This window comes from Octodon degus, unplaced genomic scaffold (assembly GCF_000260255.1).
Source record: "Octodon degus isolate 3935 unplaced genomic scaffold, OctDeg1.0 scaffold00060, whole genome shotgun sequence".
In the NCBI taxonomy this organism is placed as follows: Eukaryota; Metazoa; Chordata; class Mammalia; order Rodentia; family Octodontidae; genus Octodon; species Octodon degus.
In genome coordinates, this window is record NW_004524636.1 from 9144163 (window position 1) to 9165661 (window position 21499).

At 38.5% G+C, this 21499-nt stretch overlaps 2 pseudogenes; one reads left to right on the top strand and one right to left on the bottom strand.

Annotated features, from left to right (window-relative positions):
* Positions 1-7331: 7331 nt before the first annotated feature.
* Positions 7332-8009, bottom strand: LOC101584285 (annotated as a pseudogene).
* Positions 8010-13682: 5673 nt separating this feature from the next.
* On the top strand, positions 13683-14330 carry LOC101584669 (annotated as a pseudogene).
* The last annotated feature ends 7169 nt before the right edge of the window (positions 14331-21499 follow it).

The window sequence follows — 21499 nt, forward strand, 5'->3', positions numbered from 1 at the left end:
TGTCCTAAACTGAAGGTGTAAGTGATATTACAGCGACACTACCCGAGTGAAAAATGAGTAAGTGGCGAGAGAGTAAGCAGAGAATGTTGCATGGAATGTTCTTGAGTAAATTAATGAATGAATTCTATAAACAATAAAGGCCAGTTTTGAGAGATTAAGGGAATGTTTACAGGCAAAATGCAATATCACAATTGGTAGAATTTATGCCTGTATTGGAAAGACAAGGAAAACATTAGAAGCAGCAGAAATGCAAAAGCAAATTCTTGGAGACAAGCTGAGACATAGTTCTAGAACAATTCATTTTCCCCCTGCTAATATTTTAGAATTGAAATGAGCAATCTAAGGCTCATGACTGCACTATCACATTTATGCAGCTTCTCATGTTATTCATGACCTTTTTAGCATAAGTAGGCCAGGTAGCTGTGGTAGGTAGCATACTGCATCAAAGGAAAGAAAGATACTGAGGTCAGCCTACAAATGGAGCATACAAAGTCAGTGAATTCAGGGGAATATAACCAGGTCATCAAGACCTTGCATAGAAATAGATAAAATGAAGAGAAGAAAAGTGCAAATTACTTACGTTCTTGGAAAAATTGTACTGAGGAACACAGTTGGAGTATAACCCAATGGGACAGAAAGTCCCACAGAGACTGAACACATACCCCTTTGGGGTTCCTTGGTGGGGACCTCCCTTCCTCCATTTGCCTAAGAGGAAAAATAGACCCGATGGTGCAAGAAATCATTTTATGAGGTGGAGGTAGAGATTTGTGTGCCTCCACTTTGGAAAATGGATTGTAAATGAGAAAAACACTCCTAAGCATTAAGGGGGATTCAACTGAACTTAATAAAGCTTCTGGGCCTGAGTGGTACTTCTGTCTCTGATTTTGGTTAAAAATCAGTCTCAGCAGGGCTTACTCTTCTGCTATAGGCATTGCTGCCTGAAGGACGCTTAAGCTGGAAAGTGACAGATTATTGTCTTCTGCAGAGAAAGCTAAGGAAGGACCACAGCACCTGCAGCACTTCATGCTCCTGGCTCTAACAAAGAAGGATGAATCTGCCCAGAGGGTATGAGAATAAGCAAGCTCCCAGTAGGGACTATCATTTCATCTGACTGCCACCATCCCAAGTGATGAGAAGAGCAGACTTTATTGTTCTTCGTCTTCATTAAAAAAAACTGAGCTCCGGAGAGATTAAACAATTTCAAAGCTAAGGCCAGCCAGATACCTCAGCGAACTAAGGTGCCTACTTAGGCAGAGAGCAGGGGCCGGGGTTTGATCCCTGGCACCACAAGCCATGCTGGCCCTGCCCCTGGGGCCCACTGAGACAGCGATTAAGACTGGGCATGGTGGCACTGGCCTGTAATCCCAATACTTAGGAGGCTGAAAACAGGAGGATCACTGAGTCCAATCTATGTAACAACACCCTGTACTAAATACATTTAATAAAAAAAAAAAAAAATTCAATGCTGCTAACTCATCTAAACACTAAACCACACAGGTGCTCTGAATGTCAGAAGTAATGCTGTGCATTTTCTATGAGTTGACATTTTTCTATAAGCTTCATTGTTTCCACTATATACTTGCTGAGGGTTGGGTTTTTTTTTTTTCTGTATTATTAAGATTAGAGGAAAGAGGTCCAAATCATCTCTCAGACAACCCTCCATATTATTCAGTTCCTCAAGTAATACTTCATTCTGTTTTATTTGATGTTCTAATGGAATAAAACATAAATCTTCGAAGGCAATGAAATGCCTCAATCAACAATAACAACTTTCATAAATGAATAAATAAATGATTCATAATTTTAAAATATATAAAAATAATAGATCAAATAAAAATAAAACAATGACTTGCAAAAAAAAAAAAAGAACAATAACAACTTTCATGGGCAGAGATTCCATAGAAGGATAGAGAGTATAAAATGACTTTGTGAGGGATTGAATTTTATAGCATTTTTGTACTCTAGAGAGAAAATATACTACAAAATCAATACACAAGGCTTATTGCCATAAATTGTAAACATAGTCTTCTGTTGTTGGGTGCTATTCCAAGAGGTAGTTTTGGTATTAAAACTGTTGCTAACAACTTGAAGGGAAAACTTGGATTGGAGTCTGGTCTCTACAACTTACTAATTCTGTGTTGAGGGATGGGATAATGGACCTTGGTTTCATCTCCAATAATGGGCATGATAATACCTCCTTGGGCTGTGGATAAAATTACAGCAAATCTATTATCATAACTCCACCCTCTGACTACTACAACATAATCAGCAGCATGTCAATAAATAAAAGGTCTACATCTTACTTGCAATATGCTAATCGTCTAAATATTTGATCTTCTTTTAGTTTTTCCATTCAGTTTCTATCTGCTCTGTTCAAATTTATTTCACAATACTACATATAAACAATTGAGTACTTCTTGGAAAGGCCTTTGGATTCAGTGGTATTTCATCGTGAAGCAAGCATAAAGGTTTATATAAGCTGTATGTAATTCATATAACTACATAAAAAGGAAGCAGAAATATACTCTATGTAGTTTATATAGTCTTCTATGCTTCTACTTTACGAAGAAGTAGATTCCTCTGCTCAACATGAAATAGAATGATGCATCATCGAAGCTTAGACAATGGATTTGGAGAAATTATCCCTGCTGAAGGATAATACATTCTTAATCATCCTAACCCTGAAGTATACATCATCCCTCAAGAACTACAAGAACATTCTAGACATCTCATTTAGTATAATACAAATGCTGAAAACGCCTCAGGAACTTGGAATCAAATCATTTGGCACTTCCTACAATTTAGAGGGCTGTGTGTGACTGAGATGAGGAATTAAAAAGAGAAGTACAAAATGTAGCCAACAAGTCTGTACTGGGAGAAAAAGAATTTGTCTCAACTTTATTCCAGAAATTCTGTCCTTGAAACTTTATGTATTCAAAACTAAAGGAATTCACTGAATGAATATACTCATTTAGATCTTTGGGGCTTAGTTGTCTAATTTGCTTCAGTCCTTTTGGTTGGAAAGGGAAAAAAAAGTAATCTTTGTTAAAAATCTACAGCCCAACAGAAATGGCAGTTCTGAGGGGGGAAAAAGACCTAAATAAATGGTCTTCAAATTATTTTTTATAATTTTTTAAAATCTTTTATTTACTTACTTATTTGGTACAGGATCTTGCTATACAGTTCAGACTCATAATGATCCTCCTGTTTATACAAAGGTTTATATAAACTCTATGTAATTGATATAACTACATAAAAAGGAACAAGAGGGTCCAGGGAGATTGCTTGGTAGAGTAAGTGATCGCCTGGCAAGCGCAAGGGTCTGAGTTCAATCGCCAGTTCTGAAAAAAAAAAAAAAAAGAAAAAGAAAAAAGAAAAGAAAAGAACAAAAGGAACAAGAACATAATGGTATGTAGTTTATATAGCTTCTATATAAATCCATCAGCACTGAGATTATACGTGTGCACCACCACACCTAGTTTCAGTGACCCACACTGCAGGCAGTACCGGGGATTGAGCCTGGGTCCTCACATTTGCCAGGCAGTTGCTTAGACCCCTGAACCAACGTCCCAGCTCTGGTCTTCAATTTCTTCAGGTTAAAATTTGAAATTATAATGCTGCTTTGAAATATGATTTTTTTTTTTCCCGGAACCAGGGATTGAACTCAGACCCTTACACTTGCCAGGGAAATGCTTATTCCACTGAGCCATCTCCCCGGGCCCCCGAAATATGATATATTTAACTTGATCATATTGTGGCAAAATCTGACTCAATGCTCATCAGTCTTATTTCTTCTTCTTGGTATATGTGACAATTATATATATATATATATATATATATATATATATATATATTGTGGGGGGGGGAGCATGGCTTAAACTTTCATTTACACTAGTAAATGTTTTCAGGAGCCAGCTCGTTTTCCATCTTCTCTTGACCCTACATTGGAGCTGAGAGCCTGGAGTGACCAACAGAGGATGAACGAGGCTCAAGTGCAGCAGCCAGCTCCAGCCAGACAGTATCTTTTTCCTTCCTGGGGCAATCACGAGGCTGCACACCAGAGAACACACAAAGCACAGGCACCTGAGTGCCTGCTTCTAGCAAACCCTTCTGGGGAAAAACAAGCAGGAAGTTCTACACCCGATGATTGCCTGGTTAAAAACTAAGTCTTGTGTTAGGCTACTGAGATTCGAGTTTATTTACTACAGCAGTTAGTGTTAATGTAACTCAGTCTTGGCAAGCTATGGCTAGAATTTAAGCCTTCTGATTTTGTAAATAAAGGCTTATGGCAACACTACCGTACCTGTTTGCTTACATGTTGTCTTCTCCAATACGGTGACGGGGTAAGTCACTGGATCCAGGATCTTATAGTTCATAAAATATATAGTATTTACTAAGTGGCTTTTAAAAAATAGTTTTACTAACCCCTGCTCTAACAGACACAGGGACTATAATTTATCTCCAAATTATATAGTTAGTTGCATAAATTTTAATTTTTATATAAAACATTGAATTAAATTAATAAATAGCATATATATCCAATTTACAGTAAGGGAAAGTTTGACAATATCAAATGTTGGCAAGGACATATAACATAGGAACAATTATTTACTGATGCAAGTAAATCATATTGAAATTGAAATAACTTCAATTATTAGGCAATAATTAGTGTTAAAAACATAAATAAATCTTGACATCCTCATAGAATGGAATAACGTACATGTGTTAAAATAAATGATCCAGACTTAATGCATCAAAAGAGAGGGCTCCAATAAATATAATGCTAACTAAATCCAAGTTGCATATGGCTTTGCACAGTGTATGATTTCTACAGTTAGGGCTTTGTGTGTTCTGAGAGGCCCATAAATTCAAAGCTTGGTCTTTAGCTTTGTGTTACTGGACCATGGTGCTGATTTTAAAAAGTGGAGCCTCATGGGAGACTTCAGGTCACTCCTGGTATGCCCTTGAAGAGGACTGTGGGACACCAATCTCTTTCTCTGCCACTCTTGCTTCCTGGCTGCCATGAGGGGAGCAGATTTCCCCACCGTGTGCTAGCACCAATATACATGGAATCTCCAAGGTGCAAAACAATGAGGCCAGTCAAGCCTGGACAGAAACCTCTAAAGCAGACAGAACAAACCTTTCTTTTTTTAAAGTTGATTATCTCAAATATTTGTGACAGTAACAGAAAGCTAACTAGCACAAGTAAAGTTCAAGAGATGCATAAAATAACATATATTGGTTAGGGACACAGGCACACATGAAAGATAAGTGTATGAGAATATTTTAAATCATCAAACTTAGTAAGACAGAAATTCCTGCAAAGGAGAAGTCATAGCAATTGGGAAATAGAATACAAGGGTACCAAATATAATGGTAAAATTCTATTTCTTACACTGGATGTTGGATGCATGTTATTTCTGTATTATTTTTATACCTTTTTGTGTGTCTTTAAATATCATAAGTTTTTCTCTGTTTAATGTTTAGTGAAAATAAGTTGTTTTACATTTTTAAAACATAGAAAAGTTTAATTACATCAAATTTATTTGCCTGGTAAGTTTGGCATCTTAATAGACCATGAATTTATTCTTCTTTTTAAAATTGAATATACAAATGGAGTTACTTCATAGATGATGCTATTGGACCGTAGACTAACTTGAACTCTAAATAATTTAGAAAAAAGGATAAACAATTGCTGTAGGATCCTACGCATTGCTTCATAGGAAAAATTGTTTATGAATAATAAAGGTAATTTTTCAATAACATAATTGTATATTTATACTACAAAAATAATTCAGTTAACTAAGACTCAAACTCCAGCCACTCTGTTGCTATAGTGCAGAAAGATCTATTTTGCTTGATGCTATTTCTTGCTACTTCTGAAACCTGTTCCAACTATTTAATTATCTTCGGTAGATCTGTTCTAATTATTCTCCAGAGGCAAACTAGAAAATACAGATAAGAAAATAAAGCTTGCAACTTCAATAGAAAAGGTTAGTGGTGGGCAGTGAGATGACTGAGAATTAGTAACTTATCTATCTACATAGTTTATATGTACAAAAGATCTGTAATCATAAACATTTATATTTTTGACACCTGTGGTTACAATAATTCTAATACTTTGATAGAATTTTACAGAAACAATAATTAATAAGTCTTGCTCTTTCAGTTTCTTCCAACGACTTATTTTCCATTTTAAAGAGTCTAAAAACACTTGGTAATTTGAATTCATTAAGTATACTCTACCCTTAATATGAAAAATTACCAACATCACATTATTTTTTGATGTTTAAAAAACTCAGGCCTTGAATCATTTGGTGAATAAGGACTTCTCTGCTTACTTATTTATTTTCTATTCCCTAATCATTAAATAGCAAATTCAAAACAACTAGAGGTGATGAAAAAGGATATTCAGAGAAGTTTTTATAAATCTCCAAATTACTTCTCTAATAGCAAAAGTAGAAGACAGAACAAATGAAACCCTTCTTCCTCTATTACTTCAGAATTCTATTTTGTAGAAAGTATGAATTTTAGAAAGATATAGGGAAGTGCTGGTCTTTTTCACCCTGTGTGACAAATGAAATCTAATAAATATATATTTCTTCCATAACACCTTTTGTATTTAGAGGTTAAGCATTCTCCCAGGGAAACTAAATGATATTATTAAATGAAATGTGAATGATGAATGAAAATATGCAATATAAATCTTACCGCAAAGCGTTCCAATGCTTGTTAGGCAGTTCTGTAAAATCACGACACACTTAGACTTGGAGAGGATTTCCACTTTCAGTATTCCCACACTTTTGAAACCTTTCTCAGCTCCTTGGCAGGAAATTCGGTGGCTGCTGAACCAGCTAAGTATAAATTTAAGATTAGTGGATGCTGAAGCCAGGTGCTGTCCTGAGATCCACAGAATATTTGAAAATATGATAGCTTTGTAAATGTACCAAACCTGAAGGAAGATGATAACAACTTAGGAAGATGATATCTTTGCAAGCTTCAAAAGAACTATCATGTCTTATCCTTGACACTACAAAGCTCAGAAGGAATAAATAAGAAGTAATCTTTGCCATATTAAACACTTATTTTGAGTCACTACAGATTAAGACCAAGAGCTCTACTAAGGAAAAATTAAGGAGATCAATTTCATGCATGCTATCTTTTTTTTTTCCTTCCAGCTTTTATTGAAGTATAATGATCCAGGATGAATTTTAGATTTTTTGTTGTTGTTGTTGTTTGTTTGTTTGTTTTTTGCAGAACTGGGGGGTTGAACCCAGGCCCTTGCACTTGCCAGGGAAGTGCTTATTCCACTGAGCCATCTTCCAAGCCCCTTAGCTCTTGCTAAAAGCAACCACACTCATGGACTGCACATAGTCCTTGAAAGCAGTGATCTGCTCTTCCAGCATATCTGTTCCAACTTTATCATCTTCAACCACACACTGCATTTGCAGGGTTTTAATTCTATATCCCATTGGAGCTAGTTTAGAGGAACCCCAGCCCAAGCTATCTGCTTGAATGCTTCAGACGCAGTCCTCTAGTTTCACCATATCTGTTTCATCATCCCAAGGTTTCACATCTAGCAAGATGGAAGACTTGGCAACAAGAGCAGGTTTCTTGGCTTCCTTGGATTCATACTGTGCAAGCTATCCTTCCTTTAGCCTCTTTGCTTCTTCACTTTCCTCTTCATCATCAGAACTGAAGAGATCAATTTCATCATCATCTTTATTGTCCGCAGCTCCACCTCCATTGGTGTCTTCCACATTGGCAGGGCCATACCTGCTTAAAGCTTTCTTCACTCCTTGCAGGCTGGCTTTTTCCTTTTTGTAAGACTTTATGTGATTGTATCAATGTAGCACATGGCACAAGGCAGCAGGTGGGAGACAGGAGATTGCTTCAAACATGGCCACATCTGCCTGTGAGGGTGCAAACCTCTCGATGTAGCTCTTGTTGACCAGGTAATTGTTGAGCACTTGCAGGCTAGCAAGGCTTTTCAGATCTCTGAAACCCATGGCCTCAGCTGTCTGCAGGATCTGGGCAGTGGTGGAATGAAGAGCGCAAAAGGCCAACACCCAGAGCTGAGAGAAAAAAAAAGATGCATTGAATCTAAGGAGCAAATACCCCAAGAGTCCTACAGAGCAGTTTGTCTTGGACTTTTGTAGGGGGCAGTAGACAAATTATAGGTCATGTGAACTAGGTGTCCAGTAGTTTTTCAATCCTTGGAAGTCCTCATTGGTCAACTGAACAGGAGCTATCTGTTTTTATGTCTACTTAAATTCAAAAGAACATATAGTCCTAATTTCAGTCATTCATGAGGCAAAGAACAAGAGGGTGGAAGGTCTGACCCTAGACTTTATATGAGTTTTTGCAGAAGAAGAATCTGTGTGTTTGGGAGCCGAAATCCAATGGGAGTCAGGGAGAAGTGAACAGGCAGATTCCTTAAATCCTATGGAGGGACAGAGGATTCTTTGCAGTACATTTTTTCCTGGAACACAAATTCTGGAGGATTTCTTAACTGTGCTGCTTGCCAGGAGCACAGGGCTCAGGCACAGTTAAATATTATGAACGTTTTCATTCATCTGCTTAACCACCCTCTCCCAACTGCCACATGTAATGAGAGCAAAGCCAGTTCTCCTCTGTGGCCTTCTATGTCATCTAATCAGCAAAATGTCAGATACCAAAACTCAGTACTGAAAAAGCCAGCCAATGTTGATCAAATATTTTATGCCAAAGTAGACTCCTAAAAATTTACGTATAAATGAAATGCTTATAAAATAGGTTGGAGGTTGCATAGAATAATGGTTATAAGCCTGTGTTCGGCTGTCAAACTTCTAAATGTGCAGTTGCTAGGATTTTCTATGCATTGGTTTCCTTATTTTTAAAATGCAGATATTGCTCCTCCCATTCTTATCTGGACATAATTAGGATTAATTCTGATAATGTGTCTTGTAGTGAATCTTACAAAAACTTTAGTGTGAATCAGAACCCCCTGGGTATCTGGTTAAATTGGAGACACTGAGTCAATAGAACTAAGACTGCATTTCTTGCAAGTTTCCAAGGGAAGAACCTGCTACTGGCTCCTTTAATATTTTAAATACCAATGGTCTGGGCTAGGGAGAGAGCTCAGTGATCTAAGTGAGCACAAGGTCCAGGTTCACTCCCTGATACAGCATGCTGTGCTGCCCTGCCAACCACTGAAATTGGGCATGGAGGCGCATGCCCGTATCCTAGAGCTGGTGAGGCTGAGACAAGAAGATCACTATGAGTCTGAGCTGCAGAGTGAGACCCTATGCCAAATAAATGAAAGATTTTTTTTAAAAGTTTAAATACCAAAGGTCTAAAGTTTAGACCATCCTATTTGTTACATTTTCAGTGGTTAATGAATAGGGTTTTATTATATCAGATTAATACACCTATATACAAAATGGGGCCACTATTACAGGAAATTTGACACGAAGCTTTCTCTGGATGACCCAGCCATCCTATATATTATTTGCCTTATGGATGGCTATGCCATGACATGGCATGAAGCTCACAAAGCAATGAGCCAGGACATTTTCTTTTGAAAGAAAGATCTTATTTTATTTTAAAATTATTTTATTGAGAAACAAATAGCAATGAGACAGTTTCAAAACGGATTGCTAGCAGTTTCAATAATTAATACATTGCAGATTGTTGTCTTAGTGGTTATTCATTGTACAAGATGCAGACATGATATCCTGTCCACAGACACTATTAGAATACATCTCTCTATTCATTGAATTAAGAGAATACAGCTGTATATTATTCCAACTATTTTGAATATACAGATACAAAATGGTCGTTAATTTCTATCCCCATGTTTTGGTTAGTTTTGTCAGAGAAGGGTATTCCATTGTCATTTAAATATTGTAGGTGTGTGAATTCAGAAAAATAATCCAATATAGTCCAGTAGTCCATAATAGTAGTGGGTTTTCCATAAGACTGGCAATGTCAGAAGTTGTTGACTTTACACTTTGTACTTCGTTTTTATACTTTCCTGTAGGATAGTTAAGACCAAGATAAAGCAAGACCTATAAAACAAGAAATGTAACTTTTGTATCTGACAAGGTCAGTCAAATCCCCTCAGGATTTATCCTGAAACCCTGTATCGCAGTTTATAGATCCTTCGTCAGTGTCAGCCATGTGAATGAGTCATGGCCATTGCTTAACCAGTTTGCTGTCTGTGAAAGCCTGAGAGAATGTTTGCTCTCCATGTGACCCTCTTTAGGCACACTTTACGTCATTGATCACTTTCCTCCATGGCCCCATAATCTCCTTGATCAGAAAATTTGGGACACAACTGAGTTACATGATGTTACAGTACTGGTTCTCCTATGTCCTGAGTCTTCACTGACCTTGAAAAGCTAGGGCCAAAATGTTAGCTGTCCTTGCAGCTCTTCTTTTTCTATAATTTTTGGTGGCATATCTTATTTTAAGACATAAGATAAGTTTGAGATAAGTTAAAATATAATGCAAATCTTGAGGCTTAACCTATAGGGTCCTTAATTTCAAATGCCTGTCTTTAAAAAGTACATGCATCTGCATGGATATCTGCTTTAAAATCTCTATGCAACTCTCATGCATTACTTATGGTAGTGTAAATTGGTGCAACCACTTGGGAAATCTTTTTGATAATAGCTAAAGGTGAACATGAACATGCCCAAAGTCTCACCTATGCAAGACACTCCTTGTCACTCAACAGAATTCATGCACATGTTTAAAACAAGGGACATACAAGATTAGTCATGTGAGCTGAAATTCTCTGAAGAAGCTGCATGTACATTAAAGATCTTATAGACTGTTTGCTGTTGGCTGACCACAGCATTGTGATCATGGAAAGATGTGATGTGAGGGGAGAACCAGGCTTATCTCAGGCCCTTTACCTTGACTTTTGTATCTGACCTGACATTGTCTTCACTGTTAGGGAAAACTCTTGGAGCAAATTGCTAAGCTAGCCACCTTATCTCCAGTGCACCTATAACTAAGATTGCTATAACATCTTACACCTATGGGAAGATCCCCCACTTTGTTCTAGCCCATGATTATGGTTTAAGTAGAAAGTATCCCCTCAAAATTCATGTATTTAGGGCTTGATCCCTAATGTAGCACTATTCAGAAGTAGAATCTGCAGAGGAAGTGATGGAGTAATGAGGGCATTAAACTCAGCAGTGGGTTAATCCATTGATAAGCTGATAGGTGAAGAGGCTATCAGGAGGTGGGACCCACTGGACAGCATGCTGATATATCCTAATCTTGGTGTCTCTTCCTTGGCTGCCATGAACAGCAATATAGATGAATCTCACAGATATAACATTAACCAAAAGAAGAAAAATGAAAGATTGAAATTGAAAATGCAACTATGGTCTTAGAGGTTGAGAAGGTAACCACCATCACAGCCACACTCAGGGTAGATCACAGGCAGGCTGCTGTGTGAGTGGCTGTGCTCTACTTTTTGATTGGGGCACAGTATGTAAACTTTGTGATGACTCATTAAGAAGGAAAATAAGACCAGGGATGTAGCTCAGTGGCATACATGTCTGCCTGGCAAGTGCAAGGTCCTGAGTTTGATCCCTGGTACAGCAAGAAAGAGGAGGAAGAGGAGGAAAACAACTAGTTTCCTAAAGTTTAACATTTCTGATTCTAAATGTGTTGGCTTTCCACACATTTAGAACGAATTTCTTTTCCTCAGGAATTCTCCAGTTCTTTGTGGACCCAAATGGGAACACTACAAAGAGCTACTGACAGTATTATGAAGTCAGTACAGATGCCATGGACTAAGGGATCAATCCCTTTCCTCAAACTTCCAGGTTGTCACCTGGACTACTGACCAACTGACTGTAAATCAAGGCTCCAAACATCCCTTCTATTGGTTCTATAATGTGTTATAATGTTTCAAAAACCCTGGGGAAATGCTTAAAGTTTGTCACAAAGAATATTTCAAAGGATTCAAAAGAATGAACTGGAAGGAGGTACATGGGGCAAGGGAAGGGAAGAAGACGTGGTATGTGCATTCAGGTCCATGTGTCACAAACCAAGAAACCCTCTGAACTCTGTTGTATAAGAGTTGTGTGATGTTTCCAAAAGATTCATGTGATAAATTAAATCAGCCATTTGGTGCTTGAGCTCTGTCTCCCTTCCTGCAGGTGAAGGAGTGTGGCTGAAAGTTCCAACCGCTAATGCACAATTAGTTCCGCTGGCAACCAGTCCCCTTTGTTGAAGCTGTATTGGGGCTTTCAACTACCAACTGTTCATTTCATTCAAACACCAAAGACACTATTCTTATTCCAGAGATTTCAAGGAAGTAATTTTTGAGTCAAGAACTAGAGAATAAGAATGTCTTTATAAAGAAAGATGTTCCTCACACACCCCAACTCTGAACAGTACAAGGGCTTTAGCAACTCTATGCTATGAACCTGGGGAAGAGAACAAATATTTCTCATTATGTCATAACTACTTATCTACTCTTTTGTGATGTGTGCACTTCTCTGAATGTATGCCACACATGGGTAAAATTTGCATTACAAAAAACCCTGTGCCTATCTTGAAAATGACTTAAATTCTTGTGAAGTACTTTGTGGGGTTTTTTTTTTTTCATTTAGCAAGAAATGACTTACTTTTGAATATCCAACCTGTCTTTGATCTGTCATATCACAGCTTTGATCCACTCTCTAAAGGATAATGCCCACAGAAAACTCCTCAGGAATATGCTAAGGAAGAAAAGCTGTGTATGTTTCATGAAAGACAGCCACTGCCTCCCAAATTCCATCTTCTTCCCACTAACTTGTGAGCTAAAGCCCGTTAAATCATCAGAGAAGATCCAAAGAATCCCTACTTTTCTTTGCAAATAAAGTCAAGTAGAAAGGACACCAGGATTTGGGATGTAAACTCAAAAGATCTAAAGAGAGGATGTGAGCTTTCTAAAAGGCTTCAGAAACAATGGATCTATCCAAGGGTGGGCTAAGACATCCTGAGCCACCCACCATTAGGTCACTGGCACACAGGAATTAAAAGAACATGGGGAATAAAAGGGAGCCAGCTGTACACTGCCTGGGAAATGACTCAGCCTTGGAAATAATTTGCTCACATACAAGATGCCACTTATAGATGCTTCCAAAGCATTCTATTATTTCCCTGGTTCCACAACTCCCCTGAGCTCCATCTACCAATCCAAATCAGTTTCTTTTTTATTGTGTAGTTTCCCAGTTGGGGATGAGCCTGGCCTCTAGGGGGGTTAGCCATTTTCCATCCGAATTCAGCTTGCTTGTGGGAAGAAATCTGTTAAATGAGCTTTCTCAGAATCCCCCACTGCTGTTGTTCATTTGTTTCCTTCAGCTTTTCCCAATCGATACTCATTCTGTTTTATTTGTTTATAACAACTTGCATCTTGTTTGAATCCACAATCTCTATCTGTACTTCTCAAATAGAAAAAGCTTTGAAACTAAGTTTTTAATGGCCAAACCAGAACTTAAGTAAGGCTGTTTGTCTCAGTTACTATGAATTTTGTATTTCATGTCAAACTTAAAAAATGCCTTTATTAGATTCCCTGCGTGCGGAGGGCTGGCCGCAGTTAGCGCTGCTGAGGTCCACGCATGCCGGGACTAGGGTGGCTCCTGTCATTGCGGGCTCACCTGCAGCTTGGGCTTTATGTCCAACCCCACTCGACCATGGCTTCAGCTCTGGAGGAGTTACAGAATGATCTAGAAGAGGTAAAGGCATTACTGGAAAAGGCTACTAGGAAGAGAGTACGTGTTACCCTGACAGTTGAAAAATCCAAGATTGAAACAGAAATAAAGAATAAGATGCAACAAAAATCACAGAAGAAACCAGAACTTCTTGACAATGAAAAACCAGCCGCTGTGGTTGCTCCCATCACAACGGGATACACAGTGAAGATCAGCAATTATGGATGGGATCAGTCAGATACGTTTGTGAAAATCTACATGACCTTAGCTGGAGTTCATCAGGTTCCTGCTGAGAGTGTGCAGGTGCATGTCACAGAGAGGTCATTTGATCTTTTGGTGAAGAATCTAAATGGGAAGAATTACTCCATGATTGTGAACAACCTCTTGAAGCCCATCTCAGTGGAAGGCAGTTCAAAAAAAGTCAAGATTGATACAGTTCTTACCTTGTGTAGAAAGAAAGCAGAGAACACTCAGTGGGAATACTTAACTCAGGTTGAGAAAGAGTGCAAAGAAAAAGAAAAGCCATCCTACGGTGCCAAGACAGATCCTAGAGAGGGATTAATGAGTGTTTTAAAGAAGATTTATGAAGATGGAGATGATGATATGAAGCGAACCATTAACAAAGCTTGAGTGGACTCAAGAGAGAAGCATGCCAAAGGAGGTTCAGAATTGTAAGACTGCAAAGTCCTTTTGAAAACTATGATTCAGAAATTTCTGGTATTTCCAATAAGGGAATCTTGGTGAGCCGCACATAGAAATTTGACAGAAAGCTACAAAGACTTCAAACTAAAGGCAGTGAATTCTCCATTTCTTACTAGAGGATTTATTTAAGATGCATATTAAGTACTTCCTCCAAAGATGGTTTCATTAGGATCCTGGTCATTTTGTTTATGTAAGGGTTACATGGTATTCTCATTGAAATATAAAAAGCAAGTCTTACCTAAGGAAAACAATACATTGTGTATATTTTTGTTCATCTATGAGGTAGAAAACAGAAGTGTATGCTTGCCTGTAAATTATACATGTCAGCTCCCACTAATTAAGAATAAAAGTAAAACTGAATTTTTGTATAAAATTCAAATGTGTGCTTGTGCTTCATATTTACTGTACAGTGGATGGTCGCCTACGGCCAGCTTGAGCAGGGCAAAGAGCAGGGACTACCATGCACTAATCCAATCACAAATGTTTCTATCTAGACTTAAATATATTTGTTTATGAATATAGAATTGAAGTAATAGACAAACATCTTTATGTAATGCCAGTTAGTAAGTTCTACCATGGATCAGATAACTTTAATAGCCATACAGTAAAAATAATTCATTTGAAAGTCTGTTATTCCTATGTTCAATAAAGTTGGATTTTTATGTAAAAATTTTTTCTAAAAAAATGCTTTTATTAGGGGCCAGGAAGATGGCTCCGTAGGTTAAGTGCTTACCTGGCAAGCACAAGGGCCCAAGTTCAATCCCTGGTTCCGCAAAATAAATAAATAAATAAATAAATAAATAAATAAAGCTTTTATGAAAGGATTACACTTTAGATCCCCCTGCGGACATAATGGGATGTGCATTCTACACACTGCATTATCTTCATACAATCCCAAAATTTCAAATTTCAAAGCATACTTGGGATCGTGGAGCTATAGTCAAGTGTTCCTTTTCAAGCATGGAGATGAACTTGTTCACTTGTGGGAGGAATTGGGTTTAAATTTAAGTGATAGTCTTATGGCTACAAGAGGAGTCTACTATGGATATTTTCTCCCTAGAGATTGTATTTGGTTGAGAAATCAAAGCCAGTACCTAATTGAGAAAATAAAGTCCAAAGTCTTTTTTTTTTTCTTTTTCAGAACCAGAGATTGAACTCAGGCCCTTGCACTTGCCAGGGAAGCACTTAACCCACTGAGCCATCTCCCCGGCCCACAAAAGTCAATTTTTAACTGCCTATAAAACTCTGGCCCTATGATCTGAGCTCTTTTTCTTAACAGAGAAAAGTGATAAAGATAGAGCACAATACAACATATTAACCCTAACCCTCACTAGATCTGGAAAAGAGGAATTAAGTTATGAATATGGTAGCAAACTTTTGAGGTACTAAGCTTGATGTGTCTGAACCAGGTGACAAGAACTTAGTTCCAATAACACACTTTGGATTTCACAGGGGAGTGGGGTTTCCAGAACAATGGTTATGCCAACCTGCCTGTCACTTAAAAGTCTCCTCTGTGTGCCAATCTGGAGACCATGACAGTTATTTGCTTGAACTTTTTCAGGCCACAAACTTCAAGCACAGATGGTGTTGCACAGTGAAGCTAAGGCAAGTAAAACTTTAGACTGTTGCTTCCTCACCTGGGTGCCATATTGGAATAATTCCTTGGGTAGCTTTTAGAAAACACTGGCAACTATCTTATTCCCAGCGACTAAGATTTCCTTGTCTCCAGGGCTCCTAGGATATTAGAATTCCTAAAGCTACCATGTAGTTCTAATACACACTTGGAAAACCTTTTTATATTGCCTCTCAAAATATGTTTCAGTAAGTCTGATAATACATAGTTTCTGCCATAATATAAATTGCTAAGTCTTCATGGTGGTCATATAATATGGCTGAAGCCCTTGAAACAAAAGCCCAGCTTTCCCAAGACCACCTCCTCCTTCTTCTCCAACTCAGCCCAGGATACAATTTCCTTTCACCCTTCCCGCCACATCAGGGAAGCCCCCAGTCAACTCCTCAGGTGTATCTAAACATCCCCCCCCAAACCCCACCCCTGGTAAAAGGCCATATAAAGCTCAGCCTCCCTTTGTCCAACCCCAGAGAATTTCTTGTCTTCCCAAATTTTCTCCATGTCCTCAAAGAAAATAAAGCCCCTTTCTTTTTCTCCTTCTGCCTGTTTCTTTGCTATGCCAGTTACCTGAAAAAACCCTATCAATAACGACTTTGATAATGCTATCCAAGAGGACAGTGTATCTGTTAGCTATTCTCATGTTGGGGAAAAAAACACAAAAAAATTAGTGACTTAAAGAAAATACTATAGTCTGTCTCTTTGGGTCAGCAGGTTAACTCCATAGATTTTTCTCTTGCTCAGCTAATTTTGTTTAGTGTCAATGAGCAAATCAGCCGAGCACTTGTTGGTCAAGGTGAGTTAGAACAGACTACTTTTTTATGGGACCAGCTATATCATAGTGCCAAGGATACAGGTGGGGGAAGTATACAGATCAAAAGCCCTTTTTTCAAAATAATCTACCAAAAATATAATGAGTCCACATGATAGCACAAGTTTCCTCTCAGGGCCGTATAATTTCCCATGGATATGGTTGCAACCAAGGAGTTCTGCTTTTCCTTAGTGCTTTATTGACATGCGTTTAGATAGAAAAGATCCCCACTGGTCTCAGTTACCTCTGGCTTTTTATAGCTCAGGCTGACCTCAAACTCAAAGCAATCCTCCTCCTGCTTCAGCCCCTTGAGTGCTGGGATAACAGGTGTGCATCACCACAGCTGGATTCACCCCTGACTTTCAAAAAAGGTTTTACATAGATAAATTGGGTGTGGTGGCACACCTGTAATCTTAGCAGTCATATAGCTGAGGCAGGAGGATAGCTGCAAGTTGAGACTTACCTGAGCTACATACTGAAATCATCTCAAAAAATATAACGAAATTCTATATATGTATATTCATATATTAGATATTAGTTGTTCAATATTTAAAAATCAGAAAGTACAATAAGCAGAAAAAAGCAAAACATTTTCATGCACAGTTCATATTTTGTTGTGCATCTTTTTAAATTATCACTTTTTCATGAAATTAAGCCTATACCCTAAAAGTACAAATCCTGACAACCAGTTTCTACATCATCTTTTTGTGCATGATCCATTGTACATATGTATCAGAATTCTATAATCTCCTTTTCCATCTTAAAATTTTTTTTGACATGCACATTGTAAAAGAACATCCACTCACAGTACCTATGCCTAAATCCTCTTAGCCATTTAGGTACTCTTAGATTATCTTCCTAACAATAAAATTATGGGGCCAAGCTATATATAATTCCAAGGACTTTGATTATTAACAAATTGTTTTCCATTAGGTTGGAAATTTCATCTTCCATTGGAAAAATATGAATCTGCTAAATAATTTTCCTTTTACACAAAGAGAAATCAGTAAAAGCAAGACTCATGGGAGATGTGAGGAGAAGAAACCTGTCACCCAGCTAACTGGCACGGAGACTAGGAGACATGGTTCCTCGCCAACACCCCAGCAGAAAACATTTCTACAGTTAAATTTGCCCCTCACTTAATATGTGTTCACCCATACAAAATACAATATTTAAAATGTCACAATGTGTGGTAGAATGATGTAATATGTGAAATGAATTATATGAATTGTGACATCATAAACTGTTCTTTACACTCCACCCCCAAAGGAAAGGCCTGAGCACCATCTCTTGGAAAGGAGAGGGCTGAGGCACCAGCCCTAGGCAGACAGCTCTCCCACCTCACCCAGCATGCCCTGTGTTTTGTCTGAAGACCAATGGAGGAGAAGGAGTGGCCTGGTTTCCTAGTGTTCCTGTCTCAAAGAAGCCTGATGCACTTGACCTTTGTCAAAAAGTAAAACAAAGAACAGTAGAGCTTTAAAAGGAAAATATAGTTAGGTTGCTGGGCTAGAAAACATGCAACTATGAAAAAATGACACAAGTAGCTATTATGGGAAAACCCCAGAAGTAAGTGATAGGAGGAAGGTTATGAGTAGTTATGTTACCAGGAAAAGAGGAAGGAGGAAGAGGGGGAGGAGGAAGAAAAAGTGCAAATGCAGGGGTTGGGGAGATAGCTCGGTGGTCTAAGTGCCTGTCTGGCAAGCACAAGGACCTAGGTTAAACCCCTGGTGCTGCAAGCTATGCCAGCCCCCACAGTGAGACCCTGTACCAAATAGAGAACTAAACGTTATTTAAAAAATTTAAAATGCAAAGGTACTCAGAAGTTGAGAAGATGCATCCTGCACATGGCACAGACCACTGCAAGAGTAAGAGAGCGATGCTGCGCAGTCAGTGAATGCCATCTTCTGTATCTTCTTTCTGACATTAGATCCAGGCCATCCCATCAAAAACCCATGTAATTGCCTGCCAGAAGATTGATACCAGCAGCAGGGTTCTGGAGCTGCTGCTTGCACACTCAGTGAACAAACGTCCACAACTGGCAGGTCACACCCGACAGCCCAGACATCTTGCCACACTCTAGTCTCATGCCTCAGTTATGCCAATAAAGGACTGGAAAGGAGCCCTGTGGGCCAAATAGAGAAACTCAAGGAGACTGACAACTGCTCAGTTGGCTAACATCATTTCCAAAGAAGATCACTGTTCAGGACAGAAACTGAAATAGGTCCTGTTGTCAGTGCGAAGCCCTGGCATCACTAGGGGCTGCTTAGAGATAGGCATGATGGAATGCAGCACTCAGTTTTGGATGCAGAGCAGAGCCCTTCACACTTCAATGTGCATACAAATCACCTTATTAATGTGCGTATTCTGTGCTACTGGGTCTGGGAAGGGGCTCAGCTCCTGCAAGTCAAACCAGCTGCCAGGTGTTTCTTTTTGCAAGAAGAGGGGTTTTCATGCTTCACGGCACACACTTTCCTCCAAAATTCCAATTCTGTAGGGCTGGGGTCAGCTCCAGGGATATGTGTAGTTGTGCATGCCGCCGGCTCAGGCAGGACCACACTTAGTGTCTTGTCTTGTTTTGTTTTGTTTTAATTAAACAGGCCTGCCATTCTTTTAGATTTCTTGTTAGCATCTGAAAATTCAATTTTGAATAGAGAGAAGCATCTGAATCATTCATATATGGCATGCAGAGTTTACAGTGCTGCTATAACTAATGATTGTAAAAGCTGTAAATTTCACTACAAAATCAATAATTAAAAACTTTCAAATAATTAGGGCTTGGGTTGTAGCTCAGTGATAGAACACTTGCTCATCATCTACGAGGCTCTGGGCTCCATCCCCAACCCATGAACAACAACAAAAACCAAAAGAAACAAGTAAAAAATAAACTTTTGAATAGTTAAATAAGTAAGTAGATCACCAGCCAATAGGAGTATATTAGGAGAGATGGCTCTCCTTAGGAGGAACCCACTATCCTTTCTAAATCAACAAGTGTTTATTCAATTGTAGATAAGAATGGAAGTAAGAGTAAAAAAACGAAGTATGTATGACATACTTCTAATCTTTGCAGAATTAGGGTGTTATTATTCATAATATTAAATAACATGTAAGAAGTGGTTATTTTTATTTTCCTATTTAATTCTATTCAGCCTGCAAGTTTTTAAAGAAAACAGCTTACCTCAGAAGTTCAATCTAAGTTGATAATATTTGGCTGCAGTTGTGTTTATTTTAACACAAAGCCAACTGGCATTCAGCCAAACTGCACGCAGATTTGGAGTGCATCCAACATGAATCTTACCAACTCAACTAGGGTGCTCCCAAGATTCTGGGTCACATTATATGCACAGGGCTTCCAGCCATGACTAACTGGGGCAGCTCGCCCCATGCAGCCCAGGTTCCCTGCCCTAGCATGCTCATTTCTGAGACACTTGTAGAATAGTCAAAAGCAGTCTGTTAGGCTGGCCAGATAGTTCAGTGGATTAAACGCCTGCTCAGGCAGTCACAGATATGGGGTTCGATCCTGGCATGCTGTGCTGGCCCTGCCCCCCGGGCTCACTGAGATGGTGATTGAGACTGGGTGTGATGGTGCACACCTGTAATCCCAGCTCTTTGGAGACTGAACACAGGAGGATCACTACGAGTATGATCTGTGTAGTGAGACCCTGTAGACCCTGTACTAAACACATAAAAATTTAAAGAAAAAAATCACAATCAAAAGCAGTTAGGGCAAGTACAGGATTTAATTCCCAGCACCACAGGCTGCACCAGCTCCAACCCCGGGAGCGCTAAATGGAGACCTGGCATGGTAGTACTCGCCTGCAATCCCAGCACTGAGAAGGCCAAAAACAGGTGGATCACTGAGAGTCAGAGACCCTGTACCAAATACATAAGATAAGATTTAAAAAATCAGTATGTTAACCTTTCTTCCAGGGAATAGGTGAGTTAAGGTTGTGAGACAAAGCATGGAATGCCCAGTTACGTATGAATTTCAGAAAGACAATAAAATATTTTTCACTATGTGTCCCATGCAATATGTGAGTCATTTCTGTGTTGTTATTTGCTGCATATATGTGGGAATTCTAGATGAGAATTCTAGTTCTACCTCCAGGAACTTGTCATAAAATAGAGTCTCTGGAACTCAAAGTTTCATACTTTCTAACATCAGAAAGGAAACATATAAAGGAGATTGATGGTTTCATGGAAATATGACAAATATTGTTATTTTGATTAACAATAGTAGTATACACACCCCTAAAACAAATTCATCTTTGTGCATGTTTCTAAAACTACACATTTCAGGTGTAATATTTTGCTGAAATAGATTCAAAATTAAGAATAGGGACTGTTATCTCAGTTCTCATAAATTATTCTGATTAATTGTAGTATTCTTTAAATCCATAAGACACAGTATTAAATACAATTGAGAAGAGCACCATGTTTCAGTAAAATGACACTTAGTCATTCAAATACTAGTTTAGAACTGAGGAAACCTTGGTGCCAAACCCAGTTCCACCATGGACTAGCTTTCAGATTTCAACCCAATCATTTATCATATTTCCCACCTCTAGGGAACAAGAGCTTATAAAATACACAATTTTGAAGTGCCACCAAAAAAAACAAAGTTACCAATTAAATTATGATATAATACCAAAACATCACTAA